Source organism: Pituophis catenifer, unplaced genomic scaffold, assembly GCF_029215685.1.
Source record: "Pituophis catenifer annectens isolate HBS135680 unplaced genomic scaffold, rPitCat1.0.hap2 SCAF_7, whole genome shotgun sequence".
In the NCBI taxonomy this organism is placed as follows: Eukaryota; Metazoa; Chordata; class Lepidosauria; order Squamata; family Colubridae; genus Pituophis; species Pituophis catenifer.
In genome coordinates this window covers 78,026,995-78,043,832 of record NW_027256887.1, presented here as the reverse complement: position 1 = coordinate 78,043,832, position 16,838 = coordinate 78,026,995, and the positions used below count along the sequence as shown (strand labels likewise).

At 42.8% G+C, this 16,838-nt stretch overlaps 1 protein-coding gene across 3 annotated transcripts in view; it reads left to right on the top strand.

Annotated features, from left to right (window-relative positions):
* The first annotated feature begins 8,479 nt into the window (after positions 1-8,479).
* Positions 8,480-16,838, top strand: part of MICAL3 (microtubule associated monooxygenase, calponin and LIM domain containing 3) — a 195,125-nt gene continuing 186,766 nt past the window's right edge. For all 3 annotated transcript variants that reach the window (XM_070947144.1, XM_070947143.1, XM_070947142.1), the window contains exon 1: positions 8,480-8,772. The gene's annotated coding sequence lies outside the window, so the exon portion shown is untranslated. The remainder of the gene's footprint in view (positions 8,773-16,838) is intronic.

Below are 16,838 nucleotides of genomic sequence, written 5' to 3'. Positions count from 1 at the left end.
ATTTCTCACTTAGCAACATAAATTTTGGGCTCAATTGTGGTCATAACACGAGGACTACCTATAGACTTTTAGCCCCTCAAAAAGTTACTCATCTCTCTTTGTTGTATGCCAAACATTGCTAGCAATCCTCAATACACATGCCATGTTTTACAAGTACGATGGGATCTCTTAAAATAGAGGATGTCTTGAAAATACTTGGTGAGTTTACAGATTATAGATCGTTAAGCATTGCACTTAGCTTTTATTTCTTTATAATCACAAATGCTAAAATGAAGATAGGAGCTGAAAGTCATAGAAGCTTATTATTATTTTGAAGGTCATTCTATTTTTTCCTCCAGAAATGTTTCACAGCTTCACAGAGAGGTTTATTATTTTTGACTCTGCAGAATTAATATACCCATTAGTTCTGAAGCATATAGCTACGGAACAATGAGCATTAGTGAAATCATGAATCTCAAAAATGAATTGGTTTCTCTTCCAATTCATTCTTAAAATTTAATATAACGGGCGTATCAGAGTTCAGGAGACAGGCAGATGTAAACAAACTCTGACTTGGATGATGAAAATAGAGGGATTCCCACAAATAAAAGGATTACTATCTGCCGTGAAAAGACCCTTGTTAGTCTTAACACAATAATCCATTATGCTGGGTGTTTATAATTTGACAGCAGTAAGTTTTTGTCTTTCTCCTTCGTTGTTGCTTGTTTTTTTTCCCCCTTCACTGAAAAGATATATGTAAAAGAGAGAGCGCAATGTGGTGTTTATAAGCAAGAAAAGGCTGGACAAAGCAGGGAGCCTGTGAGGACAACTACGTTGGTTCATAAGAGAAAGAAAACTCTGTGATTGGACAATGCATATATTAGTCTGTTGAAGAATTCTAAATCTTGCACATTGTGTGGCAGCTTGATTGTAGCTGAACAAGGGTGCCAAGTGGCTCATTTGTGCAAATTTATCGGCTAATTTTGAGAAACTGAGTGTGTAATGGTAAAAAGAAATAAAAAACTAAGGGTAAATTGCAGCAGTTTATATCACAATGTAAACCGTGTAGAGATTATTCTGGTCTTTTCTGGAAGGTGAATGCATTTCTCGATGTCAGTTTAGAAGACCATAATGCTCATCACAGTGGAACATGGGTGGGTCTAAATCCCTGATGGGAAAAGATCTACTTCTCAATCATATTTTTTAATTTGGCTTTATTTAACTGTATATATTTGTTCTACTTTGTCTTCCAAGAAAAATAAGGGGCCATGTGTGATATTCCCCTATTGCCGTGATGGTGAACCTATGGCACGCGTGCCACAGGTGGCACGTGGAGGCATATCTGTGGGCACGCGAGCGTTGCCCTAGCTCAGCTCCAGCGTGCATGTATGCACCAACCAGCTGATTTTTTGGGCCTTCTGGGCCCACCGGAAGTCGGAAAATGGGCCGTTTGTGGCCTCCGGAGGGCCTCCAGGGGAATGGGAAAGGCCAATTTCACCCTTCCCATGCTCCAAGAAAGCCTCTGGAGCCTGGGAAGGGCAAAAATCGAGCCTACTGGGCCCACCATGCATCACGTGCCAAAAGCAGGGGGAGCTTGGGAGGGTCATGCGTGCATGCGTGGGGGAGTCGCGTGCACATGCGTGGGGGATGGGCCACATTAAATTACAGGTGTGGGCATGTGCCCGCCACCCCCCCCTTACACGCCCCTCTTTTGGCACGCGACAGCAAAAAGGTTAGCCATCACTGCCCTATTGCATAGACTCACGTAATCCCAAGAAATAGGTCATCCTGAAATTTAGTGATGGTTTAAAGTAAATAAATGAAGTTATTTTTCAGTCCTGTTCTTATTCTGTAATCTTCTCTAGGCTCACCACACATTCAGGATCAGAGTACCATGCATTTGGATAATTTATAATTTAGCATACTGGATGAATCAGGCCACCCCGTTAAATCATCATGTAGTTATTTGAGGAAGGGTATCGTGTGAACACAGACAAGTATGCACTTTTAAAATTGGGATTTATAAATTCAGATGTCATATGAACCCAATCATTACTAAAGTCCTAATACGTTTAACTTCGAACAATCATAATGGCTGGATCCACAGAATACAATGAGACAAAAACACTTAATAAATCACATTATGACTTTATGTGATTTAGTTTTAGGCTTTTACTTGCAGTTGGAGCCACTGGAAATTTTTAGCATGGATACAAAACAGTCTGAACTTCTCTGGCACACTGGGATAGAAGTTGGTGGGTTTGTTTCTGAGACACAGAAATTAGAAGATTAAAAACTATATCTTGTAGAAATGGTTGTGTCCACTTTCCATTACTGTGGAGTTTGAATGTATTCATAGAAAGCTATGCAAAATGATGCAGATAACCCTTTTGTAGGATTAAGCCAAAATTTGAGTTTAAGAGCAAGACTGATCTGACTTTAACTTCCTAAATTTGTTTGGATTTCAACTTGCATGCTGGCTGAAGAAGTCTTGGCGTTGAAGTCTACATATCTCAAACTGCCAAAGTTAAGAAACACTGCTCTGGAGAAATTGCTTTTGTCTTTATTAGCATTTTATGGTGATGATAAATAGATGAGAAGGACAAAGAAATCCTGATTCCACAGTACCAGTACAAGAGAGCCTGCATCCTCAGTCAGTAAGGCTAATGTGTGTTTTCCTAGCTGAGAAAACATTATTTACTTGGGTCTTTCTCTCCTTTTTCTCCTCCCTCTTCCAACACACAATTTCCATCTCTTTCTTCAGCATGTCTTTTACTGTAAATCTGACATTTCACAGCAAGTGGTCAAGAATGTGGGTGTTGACGCCCAAAATCCTGGCATTAATTACACAATTATGCAGCATTCTAGTCACAAATCTTTCTGAATGGAGCAATGGGAATTAAAGAAATTTACAACCATGATTGTATTGCAGAATTGATCTAGGTATCGCAACTGTGATTAAATGCAACCCGTTGGAATCTCCTCCTCCTTGTAATGGCCAGTATATATAGAATAGCATGCTGTAATTTTATGGAGAATATGTGTATTACTTCAGCCAACTGCAACATCTGTTAATGCTGTGGGAACTCTTTCGTAATCAGTGTAATTCACATATTAAGCTACTCTACAAGCCATATTGTAAGTAATATGATATATTTTCCCACTGGCTTTGATGCTGCAATTGGAGAGACTAGCTATAAAAGATGATGAGAAAAAAAGGACACTAATGTTTCATTCCAAAGTGTACATGTGTGTGTGTTTGTGTGCACATATTCTTTTTAACCTTTCTTTTTCCAGATGCTAGAACAGAACAGAATGGAATGGAGTGGAATAGAATAGAATAGGAATAGAATAGAAATAGAATAAGAAGAGAATAGAAGAAAATGAGAATAGAATCCTTTATTGCAGGGGTGAAATCTACTTACCTTCTCTACCGGTTCGGAAGTGCACGCACTGTGCACGCATGTCACGTGCACGCGCAGACCAGGGGTGGGTTCTATTTATCTTTACTACCAGTTTGCAACGGGATCACGCATGCGCCCTCGCTTTGCTCGCACCGCCCCGAATGTCGTCATCGGCGATCTGCACATGCGCATGCCGAGGATGACATCCGGGATAGTGGGTGGGGCCTCCCGCCAGTTTTACTACCAGTTCTTGCGAACCGGTCTGAACCGGGGGCAACCCACCATGGCGCAGACCCTCTGCGCCTGCGCAAACCCTTCTGCGCATGCGCAGAGGGTAAAAAACAGGTTACTTCCTGGTTAAAACCAGGAAGTAACAACAACTGGGCAGGTGGGCGGAGCCTCACGCTATCGTCGCTACCGGTTCTGCAAACCACCCACCACCATTGCTACCGGTTCAGCTGAACAGGTAGCTTTTCACCCCTGCTTTATTGGCCAAGTGTGATTAGCGCAAGGAATTTGTCTCTGATGCATAAATAACAAAGTAATAATAATCATAATAACAAAGTAATAATAAAAGATACCAATAAGAGAAGGTAGTGGAACAGATGAGAAGGATATAAGTAATATAGCCATACCAATCAGTAGTGGGTTCCACTTTCCTTCGCTACCGGTTTGGAACTGTGAGTGTGCGCTCACTTTGCACGCACGGGGCGCGTCTGTGCATGCGCAGAGCATCCATGGTGATGTCCGGGCGGGTGGGCGGAGTCTCCTGTCGCCACCACTACCGGTTCACCCGAACCAGGGAGAACCACTAGAAACCCACCACTGATACCAATGGGTAAATACCCTGTTTCCCCGAAAATAAGACCTCCCCTGATAATAAGCCCAATCGGGCTTTTGTGCACATGCACTGAAATAAGCCACCCCCCCGAAAGTAAGCGCTCCTCGAAAATATTTAAACATATGCACAGCCGGCCCTGCCATTTCCTCTGGTTTCTTCCACACGCCCCAAAATAATAAGACCTCCCCAAAAATAAGGCTAAGCGCTTATTTAGGGGTTCAAAAAAATATAAGACAGGGTCTTATTTTTGGGGAAACACAATATACTTAGACATAGGACAGATCTGTGGGATTAGGTGTTCACCAGAGTAATGGCACGAGGAAAAAAAAAACTATCTGTGTCTAGTTGTTTTGGCATGCAATGTCCTGAAGTAGTGTCCCAGGGCGGGCGGGAGGGGAGTTGAAACAGATTATGACCAGGAATGTACATTTACTGACTACTTAATTACTGCATTGGGAACGCCTACTGCAAAAATGAGAACTAGGACCCATTTCCTAGTTTCCATTTCTTAGACCCATAATTATTTAAAAACAATTAAAATAATACAAAAATTAGAATACCTAGCAGCTGAGAATAAATCACACATCCTAACTGATATGTTCCCAAACGTTGCTCATCAATCTGCTCTGGACAGCAAAATGAAGGCAGCTTGAACACAGTACAAAAGTTTTATTCGGAAAGGACTTCACATTAGATCTCCCACTCTAGCTTCTAAAGTCAGTCTCTCTCTCTCTCTCTCCCTCTCTCTCTCAATGTGTGCCCTTTTTATTCTTTCTATACTTTTTATATCTAATCCCTGTTTCAGTACTTTGATAAAACCTTTGACATTATGTCAGTTTACTTAAAAGTATTTGAAAAATTAGTTGCAAGCACTATGGCAGAATTCTACTGTAGGAATAGTCCATTGGCTTGGAACATGTATCTATCCATGGTGGCACAGTGGCTAGAGTGCAATATTGCAGGCTAATTCTGCTAGTTGGCAGTTCGAGTCTCACTGGCTCAAGGTTGACTCAGCCTTCCATCCTTCCGAGGCCAGTAAAATGAGGACCCAGATAGTTGGGGGCAATATGCTGACTCTGTAAACCACTTAGAGAGGGATGTAAAGCACTATGAAGCGGTATATAAGTCTAAGTGCTATTGCTCTCTTATGTGTTTCCAAACCAGCGAGAAAATCCAGTGTTTAATTTTCTTTGAATAAAAGAGCAATGGAGAATTACGTGCTCATATTTTATTTACAGATGGGACACAGTGGCTCAGTAGCTAAGACGCTGAGCTTGTTGATCGAAAGTTTGGCAGATCAGTGGTTCGAATCCCTAGTGCCGCGTAACGGGGTGAGCTCCCGTTACTTGTCTCAGCTTCTGCCAACCTAGCAGTTAGAAAGCACGTAAAAAATGCAAGTAGAAAAATAGGAACCACCTTTGGTGGGAAGGTAACAGTGTTCCGTGCGCATTTGGCATTTAGTCATGCTGGCCACATGACCATGGAGACGTCTTCTGACAGCTGGCTCTTTGGCTTTGAAACAGAGATGAGCACCACCCCTTAGAATCGGGAATGACTAGCACATATGTGTGAGGAGAACTTTTACCTTTACCTTATTTTATTTACAAAAATAGAAGCATGGTAGAAGCAAACAAACAGGTGAAGTATTGTACACGAGGTTCCAAGGGCATAAAATTTTATTCAAGAAAACTTCCTTTCTGATTCTAAGTTATTTCTCTTCTAGCTGACCATAACTAGACAGCATTATCTTCATAAATTAGTGTTATATTCCAATCATTTGAGGGAGATTCTCAGCTCTTAGTCCAATGGCTTTTTAATACCATTTGGCCACCCACTTGGGAACGCTAATTCCATAACTCTATTCAAAGCAGTATATTGGCAGTTTAAATTTTTCTGTTTTTCTGGTCTGTTGCCAGGCTAAAAGATACTAGAATAGAATAGAATTGGAATTGGAATTGGAATAGAATAGAATAGAATAGAATAGAATAGAATAGAATAGAATAGAATAGAATAGGACAGGACAGGACAGGACAGGACAGAATTCTTTATTGGCCAAGTGTGATGGACACACAAGGCATTTATCTTCGGTGCATAAGCTCTCAATGTACATAAAAATACATTAATCAAGAATCATAAGGTACGACACTTAATGATAGTCATAGAGAAACAGTCAATATAAATCTTAAGGATACCAGCCGCTATCCTTGCAAAAAGTATTTTTATGACTTCATTTTCCTCAGACTTCGTGGATCAAATGTAAAATATAACGTTAGTTGTGATCTTGGAAAATGAGCAAAGTTTGTGGTTGTTTTTTATTATTTTTTGACGGATGTTTACGGGATTATCTGTCTAGGCATCACTGCAAAAATGCACAGTACTTAACGTGTATTTGAATATAGACACCTCGCCTGGGTTGCTTAACAACGCAAAACTACAAATCCCAGGTTTCTTTCGAGAACCAACGGTCTCCCGTTTTGTTTGTTCCGGCAGTTAAGGCTTCCATAGAAACGGCTTTTTTTTTTTTTTTTTTGCAGGCATTAACTGGTATGTCCTGCGGTTCCTTTGAGAGTTACCTCCGTTACTTTTTTTTTTTTTTCCCCCTTTCCCCCGTGTGTGCATGGAGACGGCAGTGACAAAAGTTGATCTATTAAACTGGCTGTGTCTCTTTAAGCTTCGGGTTACTTTTGTCGCAGCTCAAGCCACTCTGTTGCGGAATCCTAAACGATCACAATTCCAAAATGTACAATCTTGTTAAGCGATTGTGCGTCAGGCGTTTTTTTAAGGAGGGCAATTCTCGGAAGTTTGCGCTGGAACGAGGCTGCAAACCTACAGCTTTATATACCTTGATCCTAAGAAAGTCTTTTTTCTCCCACCCCCCCTGGATTTAAAAGGCATAGGATCGCAGCGTGCATTTGAAGGCGCCACCACGAGAATCTTAGTGGTTTATATTTTTATATTTATATTATTTATTTATTTATTATATTTATACATTTTTATATTTATATTTTGGAATGCAAATATTCGGGAGGTTTTTTTTTTTTTTTGACATACCCTCCCCCCGTTGCTAAACTTTGCCCACGAAGCGCAGGATTTCTAATGCGCTGTTCCTACTGGCTAGGGGATTCTGGGAGTTGAAGTCCACCCATCTTCAAGCTTCCAAGGTTGAGAAACACTGCCTTAAGGGGTCCAACCTTGGCTATTTTTAAGTCTTGTGGACTTCAACTCCCAGAATTCCCTGGGAGAAGGGGGGGGGGGAGGGAATTCTGGGAGTTGAAGTCCACCTATTTTCAAGCTACAAAGGTTGAGAAACACTGCCTTAAGGGGTCCAACCTTGGCTACTTTTAAGTCTTGCGGACTTCAACTCCCAGAATTCCCTGGGAGAATGGGGGGAGGGAATTCTGGGAGTTGAAGTCCACCTATTTTCAAGCTACAAAGGTTGAGAAACACTGCCTTAAGGGGTCCAACCTTGGCTACTTTTAAGTCTTGCGGACTTCAACTCCCAGAATTCCCTTTCTCCCCCTCCCCCATTCTCCCAGGGAATTCTGGGAGTTGAAGTCCGCAAGACTTAAAAGTAGCCAAGGTTGGACCCCTTAAGCTGTACAGTATTAGGAAATCCTGCGTATAAATCGAGCTGGCGGAAAAATACAGCGCCAAACCCCCAACGGCTTTTCCTGAGCAAAAGTCGTTGCCAGAATGATTTTTCTCGACTAAAGCGCCTCTTGGAATGTCCCTTTTTTAAATAAATAAATAAAAGTTTCTTTTCGGGATGCAAACAAGGGAGGTCACCGCTGGGTCTCTCCTCACGTCGCCTGTGACGTGGCCCAGCAGGGCGTGTGTAGGTAGGTTGCTTTCTTCCGTGTCTCCGCGCGCGCGGTCCTTTTCTTCCCCGGTTCACGTTGGGACGTTTCCAGACACCTGAGCCGCTCCGTCGCGGCTCCTTTAAGGATCTAGCGCCTTGGCCCTGCTGCAGTCCTTTGAGCCACGCTTCGCGCGCCCCCATTGGCCGCTCCCCTTCGCATCCCTCCACCCCTAATCGAGCCTCAGCCAACCGCTGCCTTTGCGCTTGTATCAAAATTCGGAGCGTACCAACGGGGGCCGCCGAGAGAGGGGCGCCGGCGGGAGCGACCAATGAGCGGACGCTTCTCTCCCTGCGCTTTTGGCTCGAAGCCCTGGAGACCAGCACCGCCTGGCCCTTTAAGGAAAGGAGGCGAAGAGGAGGCTTCTCCCCTCCCCGCGTGTCCAGCGGAGGAGGCTAACCGCGGCCAAAGGTGTGTGCGAAGATCGCCTGGCGGCTGCTTTGGGAGATTGCACCGCCCTCTCCCTTCCATCTCCCGCGCGGCCGAGAGGACAGCCCCGGAGCGCTCCTTGGAACGCCAAAGCGGGGCGAGCCAGCGCCGAAAAATCCCCGGGGGCTCCCGCCGCGCGCTCTGCGGTGGGGGAAAAAAAAAAAAAAAAAAACCAGCCTGCCGGAGCGATCTCGCCCGTCCTTGCAAAGCGGACTTTGCCCGGGATTCAACTTTGCAAGCACCGGTCATGAGCGGAGGGCAAGTACGGGAGGCTGCAGTCTTACCGGCCGGAGGGAGGGAGGCAGGGAAGGAGAGGCGGGATTGTGTGGCCCCGCTGGCTGGTTTCCAAGCCCCGGCGATTAAGAAGGCAGCTTTGGCGGGCGGGTGAGCTGGCATCGGCCGTTCCGCCGTTACCTCTTGGTGGAAGCTGGCCTCCCCTTGCAAATTGCGTGGGAAAAAGAAAGGAAGAAAGAAAGGGAAAAAAAAAAAGAAGAAGAAGAAGAAGGTGATCGGGCGGAGGAAGGCTGCCCTCCGCAGGGCAGTTTCGACGCCGTTGGCTGGGTGGTTGCCTTGCAAGCGAGTAAATGGGGATTATGGAGAGGTTGAGATAGATAGATAGATAGATAGATAGATAGATAGATAGATAGATAGATAGATAGATAGATAGATAATTATTTGTCGTCCTTCTGGGCACGGGAAGCCCTCCTGGCTCCCCCTCGTCTCTTCCTTAAACGGGAGAGCAGCGCCCTCCCTCGGTGCTCCCTGAAGCCCAAGCCTTTTCCCTTCGGACCTGGAGGTGGGGGGGGGGGATGGCTGCCAGAAAGAAAGAAAGAAAGAAAGAAAGAAAGAAAGAAAGAAAGAAAGGGGGAGGGAAGGAAGGAAGGAAGGAAAGAGGGAGGGAGGGAGGGAGGGAGGGAAAGAAGGAAGGAAGGAAGGAAGGAAAGAAAGAAAGAAAGAAAGAAAGAAAGAAAGAAAGAAAGAAAGAAAGAAAGAAAGAAAGAAAGAAGGCTGCAGCAGCACCTGTTTTATTCACGATCCTTAAGGAAGGGTGCGGGGATTTGCATTAGTGGGTATTAATTCATCCATACGGTGTTGCCCTTTTTCTTTTTTCTTTTTTGGATTATTCCGATCTGGGTTAGTCCAGGTTTCCGAATTAGCAATAGAATTCTAAATGGGTTTAGTTCAGGGGTCTCCAACCTTGGCAACTTTAAGCTTGGAGGACTTCAACTCTGGCAAAGCTGGCTGGGGAATTCTGGGAATTGAAGTCCTCCAGGCTTAAAGTTGCCAAGGTTAGAGACCCCTGGTTTAGATCCCAATTACGATGATATATAGGTAGGCTGCTGGTGGAGACAGCAAAGATGGCTGGGGAATTCTGGGAGTTGAAGTCCGCCAGGCTTAAAGTTTCCAGGGTTGGAGACCCCTGGTTTAGATCCCAATTACGATGATATACAGGTAGGCTGCTGGTGGAGACAGGACGAATTGAAATCTTGTGCTTTTATTTGGTGCCAAGGAGGGCGAAGAAAGCTGTTAGCCCTCGACCGATTGTTTTGAAGTCAGTCCCCTCCCCCCCCCGTGCCCCTCCTCCGTTGCCCCTTTTGCCTGTTCTTGGCTGTGTTCACGCTGGCGAAAGAAGAGCCTTGAGAAGATGCAACGGGCGGTATTGACTTTCTATGGTGCAGAAGCTTAAGCTGGCCTGGGAGTTAATGTTTTTTTGATCTGACTGTCTTAAATCCATCCAGTGTGTATGTAGGCTGGCCAGAGAAAGCAATTTTGTCCTTAATGTGTAATTCACGGAGATAAGTGGTGATTTGGGAAGCAACAGGGTCATTCTGTCTCAAAAACACTGAACTCTTGTCTGGGTGGAAAAAAAAAAAGAGATTTGTTTTGCAATCCAGTATCATTCCTGGTTTGGGGGGATATATTAGCCCCTTAGGATAAGAGTGGATGGAGTTCCAAGTTTTGCAAATTCGGTATCCTTTCCTCTAGGATTCCCAGCCCAACCGTAATATCCGATTGCAAAATGCATGCATGCGAAGAACCCAAATAGTTGTTTCGGTTAGACGTTGTTCACAGTCCTTGCACACATATGGGTTGTTGCTTGGAGCTGCCAAAAACCTGTGACAGTCTTGCCGAATAGCAGGCATCGAACAGTAAATCCAGATCCACCTTCTGTGTCCCGTTGCTCACCATATGCCGTTGCAGCCCATTTTGCTGGGCTGAAAGCATGATCTGGTACCAAAGGGCTATAAGGCAGAGCAATTATCTTCCAAGTTGAGCTTAGGCTGGATTTGTGAGCATGCTAAATCCCGTGTGTGGCTAAAGGAAAGCCAAAAGAAACAAACGGAAAACAGCCTACATTTTTAGCGGTGGTGGAAGATAGTACAGTTTTAGTTGTTGAGTGGATTTCCAGGAGCAGTCAAGTTTAGAACTTAAATGGATTTTGGAATTGCTCTAGAAAGCTCAGCAACCTTTTCTTAAATGATTTCCAATGCAGTTGTTTGAGCAGGATTTATTGAGGGGTTATCTAGCTTCAGTATAAAATGAGAGATGATTAATGAACCAGTAAACTGCTTCACCTCTCTTACCTAAAGCGGTCTTTTGTATTAGACACAACTCATTGCTTTTCCTCCCTCTTGGGATTATTTTATGTATTACGTTCCACTGTTTACTCCAGGCACTCCTTAGATGATGCCTGAAACATCTTTTCCCAGGAGAAGTGTAAATCTTTCCATTCTCATCGACTTGGAAATAAAGCTGGTTTTTGCTATCCGTGTGTATTACTTTAGCATGCCTGGAGGAGATGTCCTTCCTCATCGCCGTTTCATTGAGTCAAGTGTTGGTTGTCCATTAACTGTGAAGGGAAGGAGGGGTTCAGTCACTGCCATTTTTCTTCAGCAGGAAACTACCTTGAGTCATTCAGAAGAATGATGCCCAGTGCTGATGTCAGTCTCTAAAATGCCTGTTGGATTTTCAAGTATCATCATGTTCAGAACTGGTGATATATAGTGAGGAATTTTTGAGTAACGTCCAGAATGGGAGGGAAATATTTTTCAGTAGTACATATCTAAATTTTTCAGCTAGGATTTAAGGCAAATGGTATGTGTGTTGATTGTTGGACCTGATTTTCATTAGATGTATCAATGCCCAATTGATTAAGTAAATATACTTCAGTTCAATAAACATATTTCTTAGGAGAACGGGTAATGGATGCTAGACTGGAGAAAAGGCCGTCATCCATTTTCCTGGTACATATAGTCTCCTCCTGACCGAGCTTGTCTGCAGAGTTGTACAGGAAGTCCTTGCTTACTGACTGCTTTGTTTCATGACTGTTTGAGGTAAAATAAACTTTGCAAGTAATCCTTGTAGCAGTAGCAATAGCACTTAGACTTATATACTGCTTCATAGTGCTTTACAGCACTCTGAGTGGTTTACAACTATCAGCATATTGCCCCCCAAATCTGGGTCCTTGTTTTACCGACCTCGGAAGGATGGAAGGCTGAGTCAACCTTGAGTCGGTCAGGACCAAACTCCCAGCAGTGGGCAGAGTTACTGCATTCTAACCTTTACAACCATCACAACATGCTCTAGTCATGTGACTGCCATTCAAACACTTTGCAACCAGTGTGCATTTATGACCCCCGCCGCATTCCCACAGTCATGTGATTGCCATTCTTGTACTTGACAACAAGGAGAGCCAATGGAGACCTAGTAGTAAAATTGCAAGGGGCATTCACCCGATGTTTCACTTACCAACCAAGAGACATTGTAAGCCTATTGCAGATGCATGATTTTTCACTTACTGGCCACAGAGCTTAGCGAGAGAGTTGTGGCCATCTTGTGCCAATTATGGTTGCTAAGCAGAAACTCAAAATACTTTGGCCACCTAATGAGAAGGAAGGACTCACTGGAGAAGAACCTAATGCTGGGAACGATTGAGGGCAAAAGAAGAAGGGGACGGCAGGGAACGTGGTGGCTGGATGGAATCACTGAAGCAGTCAGCGTGAGCTTAAATGCACTCTGGGGGATGGTATAGGACAGGAAGGCCTGGAGGGACGTTGTCCATGGGGTGACGATGGGTCGGACACGACTTCACGACTAACAAAGCACACTCAATTTGAAGGGATTTTGCCTTTCTTTCAGAGATCTCCTCCAAATCCTGATGCTCCTGTTGAGTAGAATGGTGCTTTGGTCTCCACCTCATTTTAAATCTCGTTTTGCAAAAGTGTTACCTCAGGGAGAGGAGAAATATTTTTGAACAGACTTAGACTGTGGTTCAGATGTCAGGCTCTGAAACCGCACACCATATGCAATCATTATTTCCAGTAGAAGTTACCTTCCAGGGTCATTGCAGGGATACAGCGAATGGTGGGAGAACTATGGATGTGCCCTCAGGGCAAGATGTTTGTAATTCAATGCATTTTTCATATTTTGACTCATACATACGGTACATAACTGGGATTGGTAAAACGTTTTGAATTTGATATGCTTCAATTTGAATGTGCAACCATTCAAGCAGTTCTATTTCATTACACTACTTAGTATTTTATGGCCCTCTCCCTTATTATTATATAACACTCGTGTGTTGCTGGTGCATTTCTCTGGCTTATTTACTGCTGGCTTGTCAACTTTAATATATCAGTCAGCACCAGTGTATGTAGTAAGGGCTTGAATATGATGGTGTGCTCACTGAAAGCTTACATGTGCATGGTCTCTGTCGTACATAATTTTTTTTGGGGGGGAGTAATAATGCAGACCCTATATATTCTTATCTCTGCTTTACTGGAGATATTTTTTTGCTCTCTGAATTGGAGGAAGGCAAACTACACTCTATAGAAGTAAGCTATAGCTATAGGAGGAAATAATGGGAAATGAGGTTTATTTGTTAAATTACTTTTGCATGCCATCCTTGATTCAATGCACATAAGGGCCTGGTGGCTCAGCAGACTGATAGCATTGTGATTATCACCAGCTGTCTGGAATTACTGTAAGTTCAAATCTCACCAGGCTCAAGGTTGACTCAGCCTTCCATCCTTTCTAAGGTAGGTAAATTGAGGACCCAGTTTGTGGGGGCAATAAGCTGACTTTGTATAAATATACAAAAGTATGAAGGCTATTGCTTAACGCATTGTAAGCTGCCCTGAGTCTCCGGAGAAGGGCGGCATATAAATCAAATTAAAAAAAAAATAAGGCATCTTTCTCTTCTTCCAGCAGCCTTGTAAGACTCTTAAAATCTAGTAGTTGATGTCTCCGCTGGCATTCAGTTTTGCAGACGAGAAGAATAATGGACCCAAGATTTCCATTTCAGCCGTTAGGCTTTTTGATCATAGAGTTGATCTCCTAGACCTGTCTCTCTAGTCCGATTGGAGGTCAGTACCATTCTATATCTGGGAATGGTTTTGTAATGTACCAGAGAGGGGTGTGTGTGTGTGTGTGTGCGTGCATGTGTGTGTGCTTTTTCCCTGCCAAGCTACTTTTCCAAATACAAGGATGATTCATTATCCAAACCTTACTTTGCTGTAAATCCAGAAGGAGTTTTATTGTCTGCTGAAAGCTGGAGGTAAGAGTCAGCTTTACCTTGTCAAATGCTACTCTTTGTAAAACAACAGCTGAAAGCTTGGGAGGTTGATATTAATAGATTATAGGAGAAATAGTATCTCTGTGCCATACCTGCAGGGTTATTAGTGTTTATGCTTCTGCTTGTTGTTCCAAATTTATCTCAAGAACATTGGAAACAGAGTAGGCTAAACTCACTTTTATGCTGAGAAAAAGGCAGGCTTCCCTCCCTTGATATTCTTAAAGCTCTTTAAAACCAACGTGAAAAGTTCATTATGGCGAGTTTCAAGCAGTTTTAACAGTGCTTACAGGTAGCCCTCGATTACGACCACAAGTCAGCCCAAAATGTTGGTTGCTAAGCGAGACAGTTGTGAAGTGAGCTTTGTCCCATTTTACAACTTTTATTGCCACAGTTGTTAAGTGATTCACTGCAGTTTTCAAATTAGTATCATAGTTGTTAAGCGAAGCTGGCTTTCCCATTGGCTTTGCTTGTCAGAAGGTCGCAAAATGGAATCACGTGGCCCCAGGGCACTGCAGCTATCATAAATACGAGTCAGCTGACAAGCATTCGAATTTTGATCACGTGACCATAGGGATGCTGCAGCAGTTGTACGTGTGAAAAACAGTCATAAGTCACTTTTTCAGTGCCATTGTAACTTTGAACAGTCACTAAACAAATGGATGTAAGTTGAAGACTATGTATTTTGAGAGAAGATTTTAGGCTTTCTGTTGAGAAATCTAAGTGTAGAATTATTGAAAGGTAAATATATGAATAAATATGTAATTGTATGTAACCATGCATATTCACTACATTAAATTGTCTTGGTCTAGTTTCTTAGAATCATGGAAATTCTATCCTTATTAATGTTAGGTATTAATTTATAAATAATATTTGAACTACTGCGTTCACTGCAAACTTCAGCAACACCAAATGACAACACATTGGTGTTGATTTGATTGTGCAAATGCTGCAATTATGTACCTGCATTAAGATACCTGATACAACTGTGTACCCTGTGGTGTTCCTCTGCTTGTGTCATTGTACAGGTATCACTATTTGTGTCCCCTTGAGCTCTGCAGACTTTTGTGATGTGCCGAGAGCTTCTGTGCATTCGGCTGTAAATTTAAGAATGATGTACCTCTTGTGTAGCATAGCTATTATTCTGCATGACTAGTGACTAAGTCTTTGTTGATGTTATTATTATTATTATTATTATTATTATTAATAATAATAATAATTAATTAATTAAGCTTATATGCCACCCTCTCTCCGGAAAGGTCTCAAGGCGACTCACAGCAATAAAAACAGATAAAATCAATATTAAGTGTTAAAAACCATTAAAACTCCCCTTAAAAACCCCTTCAGTTCAATCCGGCTTGGTGAATAACCATGTCTTAAGGTCACGGCAGAAAGAACGCAGGTCAGGGGCCACCCAGAGCTCCAGGAGGAGTTGATTCCATAAGGTAGGTGTGCCCACAGAGAAAGCCCGTTCCCTAGGAGTCGCCAGACGACACTGCCTGGCCGATGGCACTCCAAGGAGGCCCTCCCTGTGGGAACGCACGGGGCGATGGGGAGCTGTCGCTGGCCGCAGATGGTCCGTCAGGTACCCCGGGCCTAGGCCATGTAGGGCTTTATAGGTGATAACCAGCACCTTGAATTAACAGTTCCCAAAACTGCTAGCTATTCAACAGTTTTGGAAGCCTATTAAAAAAATTCTTTAAAAGTGAATTTTATACACAAACATCTAGCAGATTCAAACTGGTTGGAGTACATGTTTTGATGAGGTGGAAAATAAAAGTCTAAAAAAGGGCGGTGAAAGTTGAGGGAAAACAGATATCCATATTGCCAGAAAAAAAATCCTTTCCTCTCCTTTTTCTACCTACACTTTCCCCTTGATTAATCTAAGTTTTGAACTCATTTTTTCCTCCCATTTATTTTTTAAATCCTCTTCATTTCCTGCCCTTGGTTCTCTTAGATTAATTCTGCTTTCGCTCCCTCTTTTCCTTCAGCCAAAGTTACTGTGTGATAGGAAGGCAGATTAGCAAATCCCAGCTGAAAACTTTGAGCCGTCCCCATGTATTACACTACTATCTTTATGCTAAGAATCATATTTGTCTCCTGGGGAAACTTGTGGCTTCACAATGTTATGTTTGAAGGAACAGTGAAAAGTGAAAAATCATCCACAGTTGTAGCGAGTGGTGCTTGCAGAATTATTGTTGAAGAGGCCCAGGATTTATTTAATATATGCAGATCTACCAATTATGTCTTAGGTAATAGGCTCCAGTTAACTACTGTCTGAAATCATTATTTATTGACAAGTCCTGGACATGTTAAGGCTTCTGAATCATTGCCTAATTTAGCAAAACCAACAAAAATCTGACATAGGTTTAAGGTTAAGTACCAGCCATCACAATTCTTAGGATGAATGTTGAATCTTTGGTTAGAACTATTTTCCAATTTCCAACTTCTACAATAAAATGGAGAATATTCGATATTCAGTCTTTGTTCGTTAGTTGTGTTGGCCTTAAACCTGAAAATCCGCCGTTGTCTTGCTATGTGGTTTCCTTAATTTCTTAACCTATTTTTACCCTCCCGTGAGGAATTGCAAAACATTAACACATATTCTTAAGAAATCTTTCCCTGAAGAGTTCAGAAAGTTAGGTCAGTAATGTTCGTCTTACATAACGGAGACATTTCTTTTCAAGACCTAAATTTGGAACAAAATAGAGTTCATACTTGTGTTAAAGAGGTCATAATCAGTGATGTGCTCGGCA